Here is a 17,908-nt window from a genome sequence, read left to right on the forward strand (position 1 = left end):
ACTCCAGAGGAGGGGATTTTGATAAGGAAGAGGGGCAAACATGCTCCGCGCCGTGGAGCTGAGTGAGGACAAACACTGCTTTCCTTCAATCTGTTAGGATGGGGAGCTAATGCTCTCCCGAAGAAGCAATATTTCTGCGAAATCCTCCCTGATCATTTCCACCAGGGTCTGCCTGGCTTAAAAGCCACACTATTTAAAAAGAAATAAGAGCGGGTGTTGCTATGAATAATGTGAACGTGTGAAGGGAAAAGCACGGGAGAATAAGTCAGAGAGATAGCATTAAAATGCCTTTTCATATTCGACACAGAAGAAGCCTTATCTTCAAAAAAAAAAAAAAAAAGCCTGATGAATATATGAGCCGCTAATACTCTTCTATATCTGAGATTCCATCTTGGAGGGAAAAGGAATGATTTCATTGTGGTGTTTTGAAAGGAAACCCACAGAGGATGAAAAGGATAAGTCTGGCGAGCGTGATACCGGGTTCTGAGAAGTTGTCTCCTGTCGCCAGCCAAAACAGCATCCCAGGTTCTATAGGATTGGACACAAACAGAAGAGGGGATGCCAAGAAGCACTGTTTTACTTATGCTTTAAAAACAACGGAGAGGGTGAGGTGTTGCGTTGATCACAGACAAAGCTGAGTGCTCTTTGTAAGTGAGGAGTTACTTCAAAGTCATCGGGGTCAAAGGACATCGAGCGAAGAGAGATTACCCAAGACTTTCTGTCTGTAGCGGAACAGCGAATCGGCTGTCATCCCGTCAGAAGTGAACAAGCTGAAAATCACTTCATTCATTTTGAGATCATTGAAATCCAACCCCCCTGAACGTAATTAAGGGAAAACACGTGGCCCCGCAAAGAAAGATCAGTGTGGTGCAATGCACCATATTGAGGCAATATCCTCCCCCTCTGATACCTTCAACTCACCCTGGCCTGGGCTTTCTAGCTATTGACATTTGGAGCCGGATCATTTTTTGTCGGCGGCAGAGGGTGCTGTCCTGTGCATTGTAGCAGGTTTGGCTGCACCCTGGCCTCTAACCCCTAGATGCTGGTATCACCACCTCCGCGTCGTGACAACCAAAAACGTCTCTAAGACATTGTCAAATGGTCCCAGGTGGGGGAGGGCAGAATGAAAATCACCCCCAGTAGAGAAGCACTGCCCTAAGCCCTGCTCGGCTTTTCATTGGTCCAGAGTCTACTGTCCACTCAGATACTGGATAAGGCTCATCTGACACCGGGGCAACTGGGTGGCTCAGTCAGTTAAGCGTCTGACTTTGGCTCAGGTCGTGATCTCACAGTTGGACGAGTTAGAGCCTCTCGTCGGACTCTGTGCTGACACCTTGGGTGGAGCCTGGAGCCTGCTTTGGGTTCTGTGTGTGTGTGTCTCTCTCTCTCTCTCTGCCCTGCCCCATGCGCACTCTCTCGAAAACAAATAAACATGAAAAATTAAAAGAAAAAACAAGACTCTTGTGACATCATCACCAACTTCTCACGTATCTCAGGCCTCACCTCTAAATGTGTTAATTCATTCTATCCTTAGCGACTCATCCTTTATTTCCCGTAGATGGTCCCTATGCAGACCACATCGCTTTCTTAGGGACTGGGCTGATAACTCCACCAAACCGATTTGAGGTCTTTCCCTAGAGACTGTGGCCTCAAAAGGAAGAAAGAGGACTCCTTGCAGTTTGCTGGCCCTGGGTTCAAATCCTGCCTCTGCCACTTGGCAGCTGTGAGGTCCACTCTACAGCAAAGGTGCTGATTAACTCTTGTATGGAGAGCCCCTGTCAGCGTCTGAAGGTTCTTGTTTCACAGTAGCTTGGAAAGTTAGAAACACATTGCTTAGGCACCGAAGAAACGATTTGAGGGTAACGACAGGAGGTCAGTGGGAACTGAAATGGTAGTTGATCAACTAGGATAAGAATCAAAATCAGCAGTACTGGGAATGACGGGGTGGTCAGGAGAGATAGGGAGGAACACAGGCGGAATCAGATTACCCTGGGCATTTGCAACAGGTTAGTGGTCAGGGCCAGGAAAACACCAAATTTCGGCAAAGATGGGAATAAAAATAGCTGGTGTTGAGAGAGAACACTGACCTGTGCCTACATTTGACACAAATACCTCAAAGGGCAGATCGGTGATCAAACCATTTTGTTTGTGCGTTTGTTTCATTGTATCTCACTCCCCAGCTACTTCTCTCACATTGGTTGTCTTGCTAATTTTGAAATGGTCCCGTTTGTAAAAGAACTCCCGATTTCCTTGAGATTAATTTATACCCACTCAGTGTTTCTCCAAGTGGTTCCTCACCTCAAAAGCAAAACATGCTACTGATGAAATATGACATTTGTATAGCACCTACTTTTGCAATTCATGCAAAAAAAAAAAGTGCCTGAAAATGTCACAGTCCCACGTAAAGTCACTCCAGTGTATATTTTAAAAGGGAAAGCAAGTATTAAATACCCAACAAGAATGAGATTTCAGAAACATAATACAAAGTGCATTGCATTATTAAATCCATTTCTAAAATGGATTGATTTCTTTATGTTTAGAATAGTACACTAATGATAATTAGGTCAGTTTGGAAGATAAATGCTTTTCCAATCTTCCCTTTAAGTCCGGTATTAGTATAAAATTTCACTGTTGCTTAATTAGGAGCTGAGAGAGCAGGCCAATATGTCCTTTTCTGGAGCAACAGCCCTGAGAGAAATTATTGCATACCATCAAAATAATAAAGCAGGTCGCTGACAACTGTGTTTTCCCAGCAGAGGCATCCCTAATAGTGCTATACAATCACTATTAGACCAAGCCTCAGAGAGGAGTGTCAGGAAAATTAAAACGGACAGGCACCTCTTTAAGCCACTTGGTGCAATTTAGTTGGGCTTAATAGGGTCTTTCTTTGGGAGTCTGAATAGAAGCATAAGCAATTCCACCCAGATTTTCAGATCTTAACTTGTGTTAGAAATATCAGCTGCTTTTGATCATGTTAATGATGGGGTCCTCTAATTGGACTTGTATATAAGGCTGGGCTCCTACAAGATATTGTCTTCCTTCTTTACGCACTTAACTGTTTCTCTGCTTTCATTTCAGTGTAAACAAATGTGCATCTGGTAACAAGCCACCGAATGATGAGATTCCTCGAGTCGGTATTCCGTGCACATCTTTTCAGCCATGCGTCTTCAGTTGCTCTGAATGTCTCCACATCCATTTTTAGGCATCATGTATGTTAGCCCTGTTGTATCCAGTTTTGTCACTCTATTTTCGAACAACTACAAAAGAGACCTTGCCTTTATGAAAATTATGAATGGAAAAAACTTATTTTCCATCTTAATAGAAGAGCAAACTTTTGAATTTTATCACCAGATGCCACCTCTGTTTTAAATGCTTCGGCCAACAATGAGTTTCACTTTTATTGCATTGTCTATTCCATTTTTGAAGACAGTTTAGGGTGCATATCCAGACTGTGAAGCTTTCCATAGCAACAAGATACAAGAAAGGATGTGGCTTTCTTTTGCATTTTCTAGGATAAACGCCTATGAGCTACTTTGATTTTTGCCTTTTAAATGCATTTCCATCGCATTCGCAGAGAGAACAAATCCCAAAATTTATTGCACGTCTCTCAAAACGAACTGAGTAAATTCTATTTTGTAACTACAACTTTAATTGTGACCTCTGCTAGATGCCGAATTTCAGGGAAGCAAAATTCTTGCACTGTGCACTTACATGACATACAAAATGATTTATTTCATGTATAATTCGGGGAATGGAGAAGGTAGACATGCTTAAGGAAGCCGATCTCTCTCCTTTGCCCTTGCCCTCTCCTTCTGTCTACCCCCCCACCCCACACACAGCTGTGTGATCTCCAGAATCTGAATCATGGCTGGGATTTAGTGAAGGAGGGAATGAGGTAGAGTGTGTTTGTCTGTTGGGGAACAGGGTGGTCATTGTTGGTGGTGTTTAGCCTTGGGAGAAAGTTCACAAGTTCTAAAATCTTGGACCTCGCTGTTTTGTTTTCCCTACCTCACTAGACATTTTATCTCCTATGAGCTGGGAAGCCTGGCCAACTGCAGTAAAGGTGCCTGATGACTAATTTAACATTTTCCAAAGCTGCAAAATCACTGATCTACCAGTGGGAGACTCCTGGGCTCAACAGTGTGGCCAAGAAATCCAGCCTCAACATCCACATAACCTGGTGTTCTTTTGGAGAATAGTTTCTGCAAAGCAGTGCCTGGATAATGATATTTAAAAAGTGAATCATTGCATTTGTGACCAAGGGGATGGGGAAGAATAAGGCATAATTTTTAATATTTGTGAATAAAAGAACTTTTGCTATTCAAATGGAAGGAGCTAATAATAGTGCTACAAGATGATGACTTGGAAATCTGGCACCAAATTTCTCTGTTTGCAGAAATGCATGCCTTACACAATCCCTGTTTATACAGTTCTAGTTTACTTTAGCAAAGGTACCTGTTACATATTTGTTGATGTTCTCTTACCTTGTGTTGTTGATGCTGTTTTGTTTTCACATTAAGAACTCCCAAGGTACAGGGTTCTGTTTCATGATTCTCATGAAATGCCTATTTACTTAAACATGAAAGTCTGTAAAGAAAGAAAGAAAGAAACAGCATGGAAACACACACAATAGAGGAGCAAAATTTGCCATGTATCAAAATATTATATGTTCCTGACTGGTTTTTAATTGTTTTCATGAAAAACTGATTGGATACAAAGGAATAATTGTAACATGTGTATAAGGCATGATGAATTACACTAAAATTGAGGACCATGAAACCACCACCCAGGATAAGGAATAGAGTGTCCCCCACCATGCCCACCCCTTTGAGGGCGCCTATGTGCCGCTCCCTAATGTTGTGGGGCTTCTCCCTGGAGAAAACCACTACTCTGAATTTTGGTTTATCATCCCCTTGTTTTGCTTTGTAGTCTGGCATATATGTTGATATCTTCAAACAATGTGTAGTTTAGTCTTGAATGTGTTGAGTTGATATAAATGGAGTTGCTGAATTCTTCTGAAACTTGATTTTTTTTTCACTCAGTATTATTTCCTGAGATGTATCCAACGTGATGTGTATTTTATTCTTTTTCACTGCTGTATGGTAATTTTACATCATTTATTTTTAAAGAAAATGTAAGGAGGAAAGTTGGATATAAGCATACATCTTCAGTATTTGTTGTTTAAGAGAACTTCTATCTTCATTTCCATTTTAGTGTTTGGTTCAGCCTTATACTTCCCCTAGAGAAGAAGAATGATATACTGGGTTTAAAATTTTTTTTCTAATGTTTTTCATTTATTTTGAGGGGCAGGGAGGGGCAGAGAGAAGGAGAGAGAATACCAAGTTGGCTCCATGCTCTCAGCACAGAGCCCAAGGCAGGGCTTGATCTCACCAACTGTGAGACCATAACCTGAGTGGAAATCGAGTCAGACACTTAACCAACTGAGCCACCCAGGTGCCCCAGAATGATACATTGTTTGTTAGTGCTCAAAGGAAACTAGAGATTCTTTTGCTCAACCTTACACAAGGTACCTGTAACTACCCCCCGACCCCACTCCTGGTAAACAAAGGGATCCATCTAAGGTTACAGAACCGTCAGGTCTTTGGGCACCTAGCTCTCACCTCCTCAAAAGAAAGAAGGGTTCACCCTCTTGCCCTTCTCTTGTACCTTCTCTTTTCTTCAGGAATAATTCATCAAGATACTAAAAAAGAGACTGTGTCCAGACTCACTTCAAAGTGACCACAGGTCTTGATTTTTAGAAAAAAAATACAAGGACTTGATTTTATAATGTATGTGGATACTCTTAAGTACTTGTTCTGTTTTCTGTCATCTAGAAAACAAGCTCTTGGTGGATTGCAAAATTTTCTTTTCCCATTTTAGCAAAAGAACTATTGAGAAAAGTAAGTTAAAAAAAAACTTTGTAGCTCTCAAACTTTACTATGTGCAAGAATCTTCTAGAAATTTAAATTCTGAGGCCACACTCAGAAACACTGATACAGAAGGACTACAGAAGGGTCCAGGAATCTTTGCTTTAACAAGCACCCAGATGATCAACACAGTCATCTAGTAACCTTGAGAAAATATACAAAGAAAGTGAGCTTGTGCGCTGTATTGGAGGAGTTTACCAAGAATACTCTTGGTTCCCATGAACAGAATTAAAAAAAAAAAATACAGAGGAGGAAAAGTGGAAATAATAGGAGCAATTAGAAGCTCGATTTCAGCAAATTTATGCAGGGAGGATGGAGAAGAGCAAGAGTGTAAAATGTATTATTTTCTTTTCTTGAATTGAGGTATAATTAACATAAACATCACATTAGTTTCGTGCATACTATGTAACCATTCGATATTTGTATACAGTATGAAATAATCACCACAATAATTCTAGTGAACACTCATAGCCACACACGGTTAGGAAATATTTTCCTGTGATAAGAAATTTTGAGATCTACTCTCTTAGCAACTTTCAAGTTATGCAATATAGTATCATGCTGTACATGACATCCCCACAACTTATTTATTTTAGAAGTGGAAATCTGGCTTTTTTGACCACCTTCACCCATGTTGCCCACCCCCGAACACCACTGCCTCTAGCAACCACCAATCTATACTTACGAGCTCATTTTATTTTTTTGGTTCCACATATAAGGGAGATCATGTGGTATTTGTCTATCTTGTTTCACTGAGCGTAATGACCTCAAATTCCATCCATGTCATTGCAAATGGCAAGATTTCCTTCTTTTGTGCAGCTGAGTAACATTTCATTTTATACATACCACATTTTCTTTATCCATTTATCTGTTGGTGGTGGACACTTAGGCTATTTCCGTGTCTTGGTTCTTATAAAGAATGCTCCAGGGTGGGAGTGGGGGGTGGGGGGAAACTCCTGCAAGTCAGCAGTGTAGGAAGATCCCGAACTCACGGCCTTCTACGGACTCACCAAATCTATAGCTACAGCTCTGAAAAGGATCTGAAAACTAGATGAATTGCTTCTCCACAACAAAGGATAAAAAGACCATGTCCAGATGGGTAGGAGAGGCAGAGAGACATGGTCTCATCAACTCCCCGGCCCCAGAGTGGCAACCCACAACAGCAAAGGATCTCATCAGGCACCCCCACCCCTGGGATCTACATTGGAGACATGAGCGCCCAAAATGTCTGGCTTGGAAAACCAATGGGACTAATGTCCAAAGGACCCAAAATGTAGTAGAAAACGAAGATTCCCCTTTCACTTTTTAATTTTTTTTTAAGTTTCTTTCTTTATTTTGAGAGAGAGAGAGAGGCGGGAGGGGCGGGTGGGCAGAAAGAGAGGGAGAGAGAATCCCAGCTAGGGTCCTCACTGTCAATATGGAGCCCGATTTGGGCCTGGGACTTACAACAGTGAGATCATGACCTGAGCTGAAATCAAGAGTTAATGCTTAACCAACTGAGCCACCCAGGCATCCCTAAGATTCACCCTTTAAAGGGCTCAAGTGACATCTCACTTACCTTGAGACCCAGTGAAAAAACAGCAGTTGGAAAAGCACCTAGACTATATGTAGAAGGCATTGGATGGATTGATGATGTACTGATATGGGGATGTGTTTTGTTTTGTCATGTTTTTCTAAGTAGAATAGCTTGCTTTCTTAGAACTTTCCCTTAAAAACAAATTGAATTATAATAATAGTAACTTTATCTGCTTATTTTTTTCTGTTATAAAATGCTTTCACATTATTACAACCCATGAAACTTACTCTATGCCCAGTCTATATTCTCTTTTACAGAGGAGCAAATTGAGACTCAGTGGAGTTCATCAGAGCTTTCAGTTAGTTAAATACTATACATTTTTAAATTTATATTTAAAATTAAAAAATTTTTAAGCTACACTTTTAGAAATTAAGCATTGTCTCTAATCTGCTTTTATGAGTAATGTTTGAAATCTCTGAGCAATACTTTTTAACAATTTTTTTATGTTTATTTATTTATTTATTTATTTATTGAGAGAGAGAGAACTAGCCAGGGAGGGGCAGAGAGAGAGAAGGAGAGAGAAATCCCAAGCAGGTTCAGTGCAGTCAGCACAGACCCGGACGTGGGGTTCGAAGTCACAAAATGTGAGGTCATGACCTGAGCCGAAACCAAGAGTCAGATGCTTAACTGACTGAGCCACCCAGGTGCCCCTATGCAATATTTTTTAAAAATCATGTTAAAGCTAAAAAAAAAAAATGTACACAGATCTACCTTTTTCATTGTTTTAGGACAAACATAAAGATTCTAATGTGTGTTTTTTGTTCTCCAATTCCTGCATTTTTAATTTGTTTTAGCTTTGGTTTGGTTTTGGAAAATAATACCTTCCCCTGTATATTCTCAAATGATGGTTTGATGGACAAAACTACCTTTTTTCAGTAAATTGTTAGAGCATTATTTTCTTTATAAAGCAGGACACACTACTTACTTTTATTTATTTATTTTTTTAACATTTATTTATTTTTGAGACAGAGAGAGATAGAGCATGAACGGGGGGAGGGCCAGAGAGAGAGGGAGACACAGAATCTAAAGCAGGCTCCAGGCTCTGAGCTGTCAGCACAGAGCCTGATGCGGGGCTCGAACTCACGGACCGTGAGATCGTGACCTGAGCGAAGTTGGACGCTCAACCGACTGAGCCACCCAGGCGCCCCCACACTACTTACTTTTAGACAAGAAGTTATACATCCTAGTTTCAACTGATAGCATTTACGCTTTTATTTTTTTTAATGGTTATTTATTTTGAGAGAGAGAGAGTGAGAGAGCATGTGAGTGGGGCAGGGCCAGACAGAGAAGGAGAGAGAATCCCTAGCAAGCTCCACACTCAGCTCAGAGCCCCATGTGGGGCTCGAACGTACAACTGTGAGATCATGACCTGAGCCGAAATCAAGAGTCAGACACTTGACTGACTGAGCCACGCAGGCGCCCCACATTTATGCTTCTATTCATGTTCCTCTTTCCAACCTCTTTCCAGCCTAATTTACAGAGGAATAAAATTCCTGATGACCTCTCCAAGAAGGCTCGGATTCACCAGGTGACACTAACCCCCAAGGTCAAGAGGAGGTGCACAGTCCAGACTGGGTCGCTGATGGACTGGTCAAAAAGATCCTAAGTGAAAAGTGGCACTGCCACTGCTAGGTCAGAAGCACTGAGAAAGATGTGATGTCCTGCATGGGGCCCTTCTGTTCTGTCCCCAAACAATGCAGAGAAACTGCCCCCAATCAAAGCAAGTGGTTTTGGAGGCCCGTAGGTTCGGCCAGCTCAGCTTTGAAATGGCGACTTGATCCCATCAGAAGCAACCATGGCACCCCCCACCCAGCTTTCCAACAGTGGGGACTCTCAGCCAGGAAAATGTGGTCTGCCTCATCTTTCTACAGTACAGCCACCATCGCTGGTCCTGCAGGATTCGATCTGGGGGCGTTTACATGCTCAAGGCAACAACCCTGGACATCACAGACCCCCTTTTCCACGTGAAGAGAAATGGGTGAAACTTGGCAAGAGGAAACAAGGTAAGGCCTTTGTCTGTAGGCAGAAAATAGACGCTTTCTTTGTCTAAATACACACTCCTCTTCCTGAATGGGCTGCTGAAGAGAACTTTAAGTACAGTGATGATGTCAATAACAGGTGAATGATTTGTCTACATAAACTTAATACCAGAACTGATCACACAGTAAACTGGATAAGAAAGCCAAATACTCAGAGGCAGAGGAGACAGCTGTGCGGATAGCGTGATGTTAGAAGAAGTGAAAGACTGAACTGACTGGGTGATCCAGTCTGTTAAGCATCCGGCTCAGGTCATGATCCGACCGTTTGTGAGTTTGAGCCCCGCTATCAACACAGAGCCCACTTCGGATCCTCTGTCCCCCTCTCTGCCCCAACCCTGTTCATTTTCTCTCTCTCTCTCTCTCTCAAAATAATCAATAAAAACTTTTTAAAAAGAGAGAGAAATTGAAAGAAAATCTAATTCCAAAATGCTTACTCAAGGTGCCACCGCGGTATCTGAAATTCACACCAGCAGACAAATCACAACTTTGGAATAATGAAGTATATCTCTAAGTGTGTTCTCCAGGGAGCATTAATAGTCGTTATACTAAGAAAAAAAATGCACACAGACAGATATTTTCACGAACGTTCATAAATGTGGGGAAATCCCAGGTTGAAACGAACAGCTGTCTTTACTGTAGAACTTACCTGGGCTTGGAAAAACTACAAAGTCTTATGAATCTCCAATAACGGGCATAAATGGGTAGTTTTTCCAAATGTGATTGGCCATAGGACACCCTTTTTAAAAAAAAAAAAAAACAATGTACCTTATTAAACTTTCAGGTTTTTCTAAGACTAGAAAATGCATCTTTCCCAGATGACCCATAAGAGTATGCAAATGTCCTAGCAAGATGGACAACTCATGAACTCATTATCATTCATGAATACTTGAGCATGGCTCCCTACCTCCCCGCCCCCAACCCCATTCAACTCAGGAGCTCCAGAGAACAGAAACTTGCAGCAACAAGGGATTTACGTTTGGGCCTGAAGGAAAGAGAATGAGTGTTACCTAGAGGGGGCTGGCAGGGGTGAGGGCTAGTGTCTGGCAGGTGGACTTAGGTGCAGCACACTAAGAGTTACTACTACCCCTCTCCCAGTGAGGCCAGGGTGCACGATGTGGAGTCCAGACAACGTGGGAGGATCTCCAAACAGACCAGAATGGAAGCGAACAGGGAAAATGGAGAGAGACATTACGGCGACATTTTGTTCGTGGAAATCCTTTGGTTCACCTACCTTTACCAAGAGAAAAAGTCACGATTTCAATTTCCAGTGGCAGCCAGCCATGATAGCCACCCCTGTTTCAAAGTCTTCCAAATGGAATTCTTTCTGCACTCAAACATAAGGAGCACAGTGGCACTGTGCAAAATGGCGGAGGCCGCCAGCAACACAAAGTTAATGCCCAACATGCAATAATATACCATGACCCTCCAACACTGTGAATGCCAGAAGCATTTGAACGCCTCCTTTCTTTTATGGAAAATGGGTTCATGTCACTCTCTTGTTAAGTTTATTTATTTATTTATTTTGGGAGAGAGAGAGAGAGAGTGCATGAGAGGGGAAGGGACAGAAGGAGAGGGAGAGAGAGAGAGAATCCCAAGCAGGCTCCGAGCAGGGTTGGATCTCAGGAATCATGACGTCACGCACGACCTGAGCAGAAATCAAGAGTCTGACCCTCAACTGACGGAACCTCCCGGGCATCCCCCCATTTCACGTTTTGAAAAATCATCGCTCAAAATCACACACTGTTTGTACGGTTTCACTCATATGTAGAATTTAAGAAACAAAATAAAGGAACAAAGCGGGGAGAAAAAGAGACAAATCAGGAAACAGACTCTTAACTAGACAGAACACACTGATGGTTACTAGAGGGGAGGTGGGTGGTGGGATGGGTGAAGTAGGTGAGGTACCTAAGTACCTAAGGAGTACACCTGCGATCAGCAACCTGATGGTGTATGGAAGTGTTGAATCACCATATTGTACACCTGAGACAAATACAACACTGTATCCTAACTAGACTGGAATTAAATTTTTTTAAAAAGAGATACAGAAAAAAAAACAAAAAACAAGGGCATTGGTTAAAAGTGTGTATCTGGAATAGGAAAAAAAACCCCAATTTTTAATTCTGTATTTTGTATGTATTCTTATGCTGAGAGTTTTAGATTCAGCTCCTAGGGATATTACTTTCTACTACAGGAGATACTGATTTCTACTGAAAAGTGAAGTTTCAGTCAAGGCTTTGGAATTCATACATAAACACCATTCTTATTTTAAAATTAAAGCGCTCAAACATTTCAAATGATTGGGGATTCGACTGAACCTAAGAGCAACTTTTGTGCGTTGCCTCTCATTAGAGCTGAATATAGTTCGAAGGTGGTGACAGGCGCTCTATTTTGGGAGATGAGCATATCATGTCAGGACCATAATTCAAGGAAGACATGATACATGGGTGGACTGTTACTTTGAACGGTATCATTTTCCAGCTGAACGAAAAAGGTGTCTTGCCATTGCAAGAGGGTTTTATCTCCTCCTTCCCACTTAAAGTCATGTTTTCCACCTTAATCCTCACATTCAATGAAATATTCTTTAAGTGATTTTATTTATTTTGAGAGAGAGAGAGAGAGAGAGAGAGAGTGTGTGTGTGTGTGTGTGTGTGTGTGTGTGTGTGAGGGGGAGGGGCAGGGAGAGAGGGAGAGAGAGAGTCCAAGCTGTCAGCACAGAACGCGACGAGGGGCTTGATCCCACGAACTGTAAGACGGTGACCTGAGTCAAAATCAAGAGTGAGACACTTAACCGACTGAGCCACTCACACGCCCCCTCAATGTAGTATTTTCTTATGAGGTTTCTGCTGCCCGTCAAAGGGCACAATCTGCCTATTATGTGATGTGCTAAGATGTTTGTACTTTATCAACTGTTAATTAGAGTGACAGCCTAGCAAGCTTTTTCTTTTTTTAAATGTAGCACAGCTCTTGGTGTCTAGGCTTAGGTTAAAAGTGTAGCCTGACATAACCACTCTCCTTTTACACTTACCCCATGTTCTCCGAATGCTGACAGAAATATTTTTCTATGCTGATAAGTCAGACTGTCCTGTTATCTGAAAGAGGAAAGAAGGCAAGCAAAAAAAATTTAGGGAAATAAACATTTCCATGACTTTCACCCATGCCAGAAGGAAAGTAATAATCCCACCTCTGAGGAGTCTAAGTGATATTTTATTCCTACAGGATTTATTTTAAAATACTGAACTTGCCCCATGTTAAAAAATATGATGTTGTTTTCTATTGCCATAATCAGTGACGTAACAGTAGCTTGTCCTTTTAAATAAATCCCTGATTAATTTCAAAACCTGTATTTTCCACCTTTTTCCTCTTTACTTTTCTGTCTATCCCCGACCTATTACAAAGTCACCTTCATGTAAGGCTGGTTTAGAATCATGAATCTGAGCCACAGGAATGACTCAGGGCGGGTACATCTGCAAAGTCAGGTGTGAGCAATGAAGACCCAGAATAGGTTTTCATGCAATTCGCAGGCAAGAAACAAATCCCGGATGAGGCAAAGGGACTTCTATCCATTCTGCTGATCAAATGGAGGAATTGTACGGCACATTCTCAATAGCACACAGCTGCTTTTTTACATAATTTTTTTTTACATTTATTTATTTTTTGAGAGACACAGAGAGACAGAGCTCAAGCTGGGGAGGGGCAGAGAGAGAAGGAGACACAGAATCTGAAGCAGGCTCCAGGCTCCGAGCTGTCAGCACAGAGCCCGATGCAGAGCTCGAACCCACGAACTATGAGATCATGACCTGAGGTGAAGTTGGATGCTTAACAGACTGAACCCCCTTTTTTTCATTGGCCCCAGGGCTCTTAGTTAGTTATCAAGTTTCTTTCTGTTTAATGACTGGGTCTAGTAGGGAGAGGCTGAGCAGAAGAGAGATGGAACCCATCCCATCCTGGGACACCATGAAGTTGACCAAGGTCCAGCATGACCTATGACCTGCCTTGAAACTGAGTCCTTCTGGGTGCCTGTCCAAGCTTGGGCTCTCCGGATCTGCCCGTCCTACTTCTAGCAGGGAAGCCAGTGAGGCCAGAACGGCCGCCATCAACTTAGCATCCTCCCCACATAATGACCTCACCCCGCACCACACCGATAAAAAGGGGGTCTTTGTGAGAAGTGTCACAGTGTGTCACCAGGAAAAGCTTCGGATCTTTGATTTAAGAAGAGGAGTGAGCCTCTTCACCCCAAATCTGCCGAGTACAGAACCGTCTTTCTCACAAATACAGAATCTGCATGTTCTGAACATTATAGGATTTTGGGTATTAATGTTAAAATAGACTTCTCAATATATACCTAGTGTGGACATTATTCCTTGGGGAATTATAATCCTTCATTACAAGGCTGAGGCAAAGTCAAGTTTACTCATGTGTTGTGGAATTTAACTAGCATCCTGTGTGCTTAATTCTATTGTGAAAGAACTTTTATAAGTCACTTCTACCTTATCTGCTATGTCTCAGAGAAGGAGTGTCATTAGTTAATTTTCAAGACAAGCTAAATTTGGCAAACCTGTGTTAAGAAATACGGCATTTGCTGTCAGTTTGCAACCCTGATTTATAACAGTAATACTTTCCCTACTCTTTGGAATCCTGCATCCAGGCTACGGTGTGGTGAAGGTACCTGAAATATTGAAATATTGGATGCCTAGGTATAGAAGAGTGGCTGCCCCTGGGGCGGGGGGAGTAGGGGTGAAAGCAGAGGGTAATTGAGACCAGAGAGGAGTATGCACTGGGCGTCTATGGTATTGGTAATGTTGAATGGTGGGTTCATAGATATTTATTACAAGGCTTTATAACTTCCATAAGGTTTATTGAATATATTCTTCTCTATCAATTAAAAATGCCATGTGCCTGATATTCTAACAGGACTCTTAAAGCTTCCACACATTTATGCACCTTAGGTTAAAAAAGATAGTTCTGTATTAAAACGACCACATCATCCTCACATCCTATTACTATGTAAACATCAGAATAATGAAATGCTCTATTTTAAGGGAATTTAAGAAAAAGAATGCCAAGATCAAATATAGATGTTTTCCTATTACATCTGTTACTATTAACACATTCTAACCTTAATCTCACACATATGCCATGATTGTAGAGTGCTTTCTGACTCACTCACTCTGTTTCTCTGAAGTTAAAACCTTTCTCTGGGACTTTAGATTGTTTGAGTTAAAAGCCCTTTCGAGTTTGCTTATTTCTCTGCGGTCGGTGACTTTTTAAAATCCCAGTGAATGTCCTTTGCCTCTTTCCGAGAGAAGAGAGTTGGATACTAGATTGTTTTTAAGATCTTCTTCTGGCTCTAAAAATCTGATCCTGTGACAATCCAGGAACGTGTTAGGTTGCCTTTATAGCTTCCCTATTCTCAAAGCATCTGGTTCCTTCTTAAGACAATTAAAGAAAAAGAAGCATGGAATTAGGAATTATTTTGCTCCCTGACTTCACCACACACACACACACACACACACACACACACACACACCAACACACAGAATATGTATGGGGAGCCTGGCCTCAGAGAGTCTTCAGCTCCGATCTCATGTTGCTTTTGCTGATGTGTGCCACATACTCATTCCCTTGTCTAGGTAACAACAGCTAACATTTCTTGATCCCTTTGCTATGTCCTGGGCTAAGCACTTAACTTGGATTACTGGGTCGTTAGTTCTTAGCATTTGGGTTTTGGGGTCAGCTAGTCCTAGACTGACATCTCAGGTCAGCCCTTTATCAGCTATGAGACCTTGAGCAAAAAGAATTCACATGTGTTAGCCTCAGTTTCCACATCTATAAAATGGGGATTACGTAAACATAAAATCTTAAAAGTGTTTACAAAGGGCTATGAGAACAGAGAGACTGGCACGCGGACTGCCATAAATGTTGACGTTGTTTTTGCTATTTTTGTTATTGTTAGTGTTATTTTTGTTACAATTAACATTATTGCCAGTGAAATACTGCCAGACCACTACTCCTAAACCCTTGCTCCTAGGCTCCTCACTGGTGACTCTGATGCTTGATTTTCTTACGTGCAGCCTGTGTGTCATATCCCTTCTGACCTGTTGGACCCTGGGCTTCTCACATGGGTGATTCCCCAGAGGGCTGTACCCTGAGGCCCAACTACACTTTCACACTGTTTCCTTTGTTCTATTTGCTGTGTCTGACTTCTCTGTACTTAAACCCTCCTTACGCCACCTGCCTAGCAAAGTCCCCCAATATTGTTCTTGAGACTCCAGATAAGACACTCTCATAGCCCTAATGCTTATGAGGACTTCATACAAACCTACGGAGGTACAGGATCTCTGCCATCCTCAACACGCAGATTCCATCTCTGGTCCCAAGATTGCCCCTACAGCTCCCATCATCTCCCAGCCAGATAAGGCACATATCAAACCCGCAAAGTCACCTGGCCATGGCCAGCCACAAGAGAGGCTGCAAAGCGTACCTCTAACAGGGTGGCCATGGGGGCACTGGGTGACTTCGGGGTTTCGGCTCAGGTCACGATCTCATGGTTCACGCACCAGCAGCGTGAAGCCTGCTTGGGATTCTCTCTCTCTCCCTCTCCCCCACTTGCACTGTCTCTGTCTCTCTCAAAATAAAGAAATAAAGTTAAACAAAAACAAAAACAGGGTGGCCACGAACGCTGCTGAATTATTAGGGTGAAAGAAAGTCAGAACGGATCTTCAGGACAGCCAGCAAGCTGCCAGAGAGAGGTATTAGGATTTTCGTTTTATAGAGGGCACCACAACTAAGGGAAATTAAGAAGTCGCACAGTAAGAAAGACAAGGAGCCAGGAACTGAAGTCAGGCCTTTCAGACTCTGGAGCTACGTCTGAAGGTACTTGTCACTGGTGCCTCCCCACCACACTGTTCACTGAGAGCATAGCTGCTTCCAGCACTCTGACAGGCGATTTGTCCCCGATTTCCCCCCATATTCTACCTGGAAGATTGAAGCAAACTCTTCTCTTCAGTTATTTTAGGGTAGTTATATGCCCTACTGTGTTTTCAGACATCCCAGTATATTGTCACTTCTGTCAATATTTACTAAGTGACACAATCTGGCCAACAACTCACACAGAAGAATTCAAGGACTAAAGTTGCAAAGGTTGTCTTCCCATAGTACAAAATATATCAAACCATGATTTCAACAAAGCTTCTGAATAGCAATTTAAACTAATTCCATAGCAAAAAAAAAAAAAAAAATCGCACAATCAAAAAAGATCCTGAAATGAAAACAAAGAAATTCTTCATCTTATGTAAAGGAAAAAAAAGTCGAATTATTTGAATCATAAATTCAAGCCATCCCTTTAACATTTGCTTCAAGTCCACATTGTTTTGTTTTTCAAGACTGAGACAACTACTATTTGGTATTCTTCACAGACACGCATGCCTGGACTTACAGTTAATGAATAGCTTCCTGCTGGGTTTTTTGGATTTAATTTCATTCTCTTCAACTTAGCTCTCAACACCGTATTTATTAGAGATCAATAATCACATTATTGTGTGCTAACAGATGCCTCTAACACTTAAATAATTCTCTCAAGGATTTGGGAAACCATAATGGAAGCCATCTAATATTAGTCATTAATACTAGCTGGCTAAGGGATAGTGGTTTTTTAATTTGCATACAGAACCGCCCAATTCTCTTACCGGGACAAACACTATATTAATCAGGGTCGACTATCTTCTGTAACAAATGATCCCCACATCTCCATGGCTTAGTACACTTTTCACTGGAGAAAGAATGGAGGATGCCGGGTAGGTGGGGGGTTTTTCCAGGGGCTGCTTCTGGTTGCCACTTCCACTACATCCCATTGGCTGGCACCCAGTGGCAAGACCTCCCCTAACCGCAAAGGGGGCTGGGAAATGCAGTATAGCTACCTGCCCAGGAGAAGGAGGACGTGACTTTAGTGAGCACCTAGCCACTGAATAAAATTGAGTCTGTCATAAACACCAAAAGAAATTGTTAGGCAAGAGGAAAAAAAAAAAAAAGGAAATTCAATTTAAAAGGGTTTTTTTTTTGGGGGGGGGGGGTACCTGGGTGGCCCAGTCAGTTAAGCATCCGACTTCGGCTTAGGTCATGTTCTCATGGTTTGTAAGTTCGAGGCCTGTGTGGGGCTCTGTGCTGACAGCTTGGAGCCTGGAGCCTGCTTCGGATTCTGTGTCTCCCTCTCTCCCTGCCCCTCCCCTACTGACGCTCTGTGTCTCTAAACAAACAAACAAATAAATAAATAAATAAATAAATAAATAAGTAAATAAATAAATATTTTTTTAAATTAATGACAAAATTGAACCTTATGACCTTTTATTTATAGTAGCAAATCTAGTGAG

At 41.9% G+C, this 17,908-nt stretch overlaps 1 long non-coding RNA gene across 1 annotated transcript; it reads right to left on the reverse strand.

Annotated features, from left to right (window-relative positions):
- Nucleotides 1-1,399: 1,399 nt before the first annotated feature.
- LOC106979868 (uncharacterized) lies at nucleotides 1,400-17,453 on the reverse strand. The gene is made up of 5 exons (XR_003425419.2): nucleotides 17,228-17,453; nucleotides 12,568-12,631; nucleotides 10,189-10,278; nucleotides 4,485-4,587; nucleotides 1,400-3,257 (listed from the first exon to the last, which is right to left on the reverse strand). It is a non-coding gene; the product is annotated as an uncharacterized LOC106979868 (long non-coding RNA).
- Between the last annotated feature and the right edge of the window lie 455 nt (nucleotides 17,454-17,908).

The sequence above is a fragment of the Acinonyx jubatus genome, chromosome B4, assembly GCF_027475565.1.
Source record: "Acinonyx jubatus isolate Ajub_Pintada_27869175 chromosome B4, VMU_Ajub_asm_v1.0, whole genome shotgun sequence".
NCBI classification, from domain to species: Eukaryota; Metazoa; Chordata; class Mammalia; order Carnivora; family Felidae; genus Acinonyx; species Acinonyx jubatus.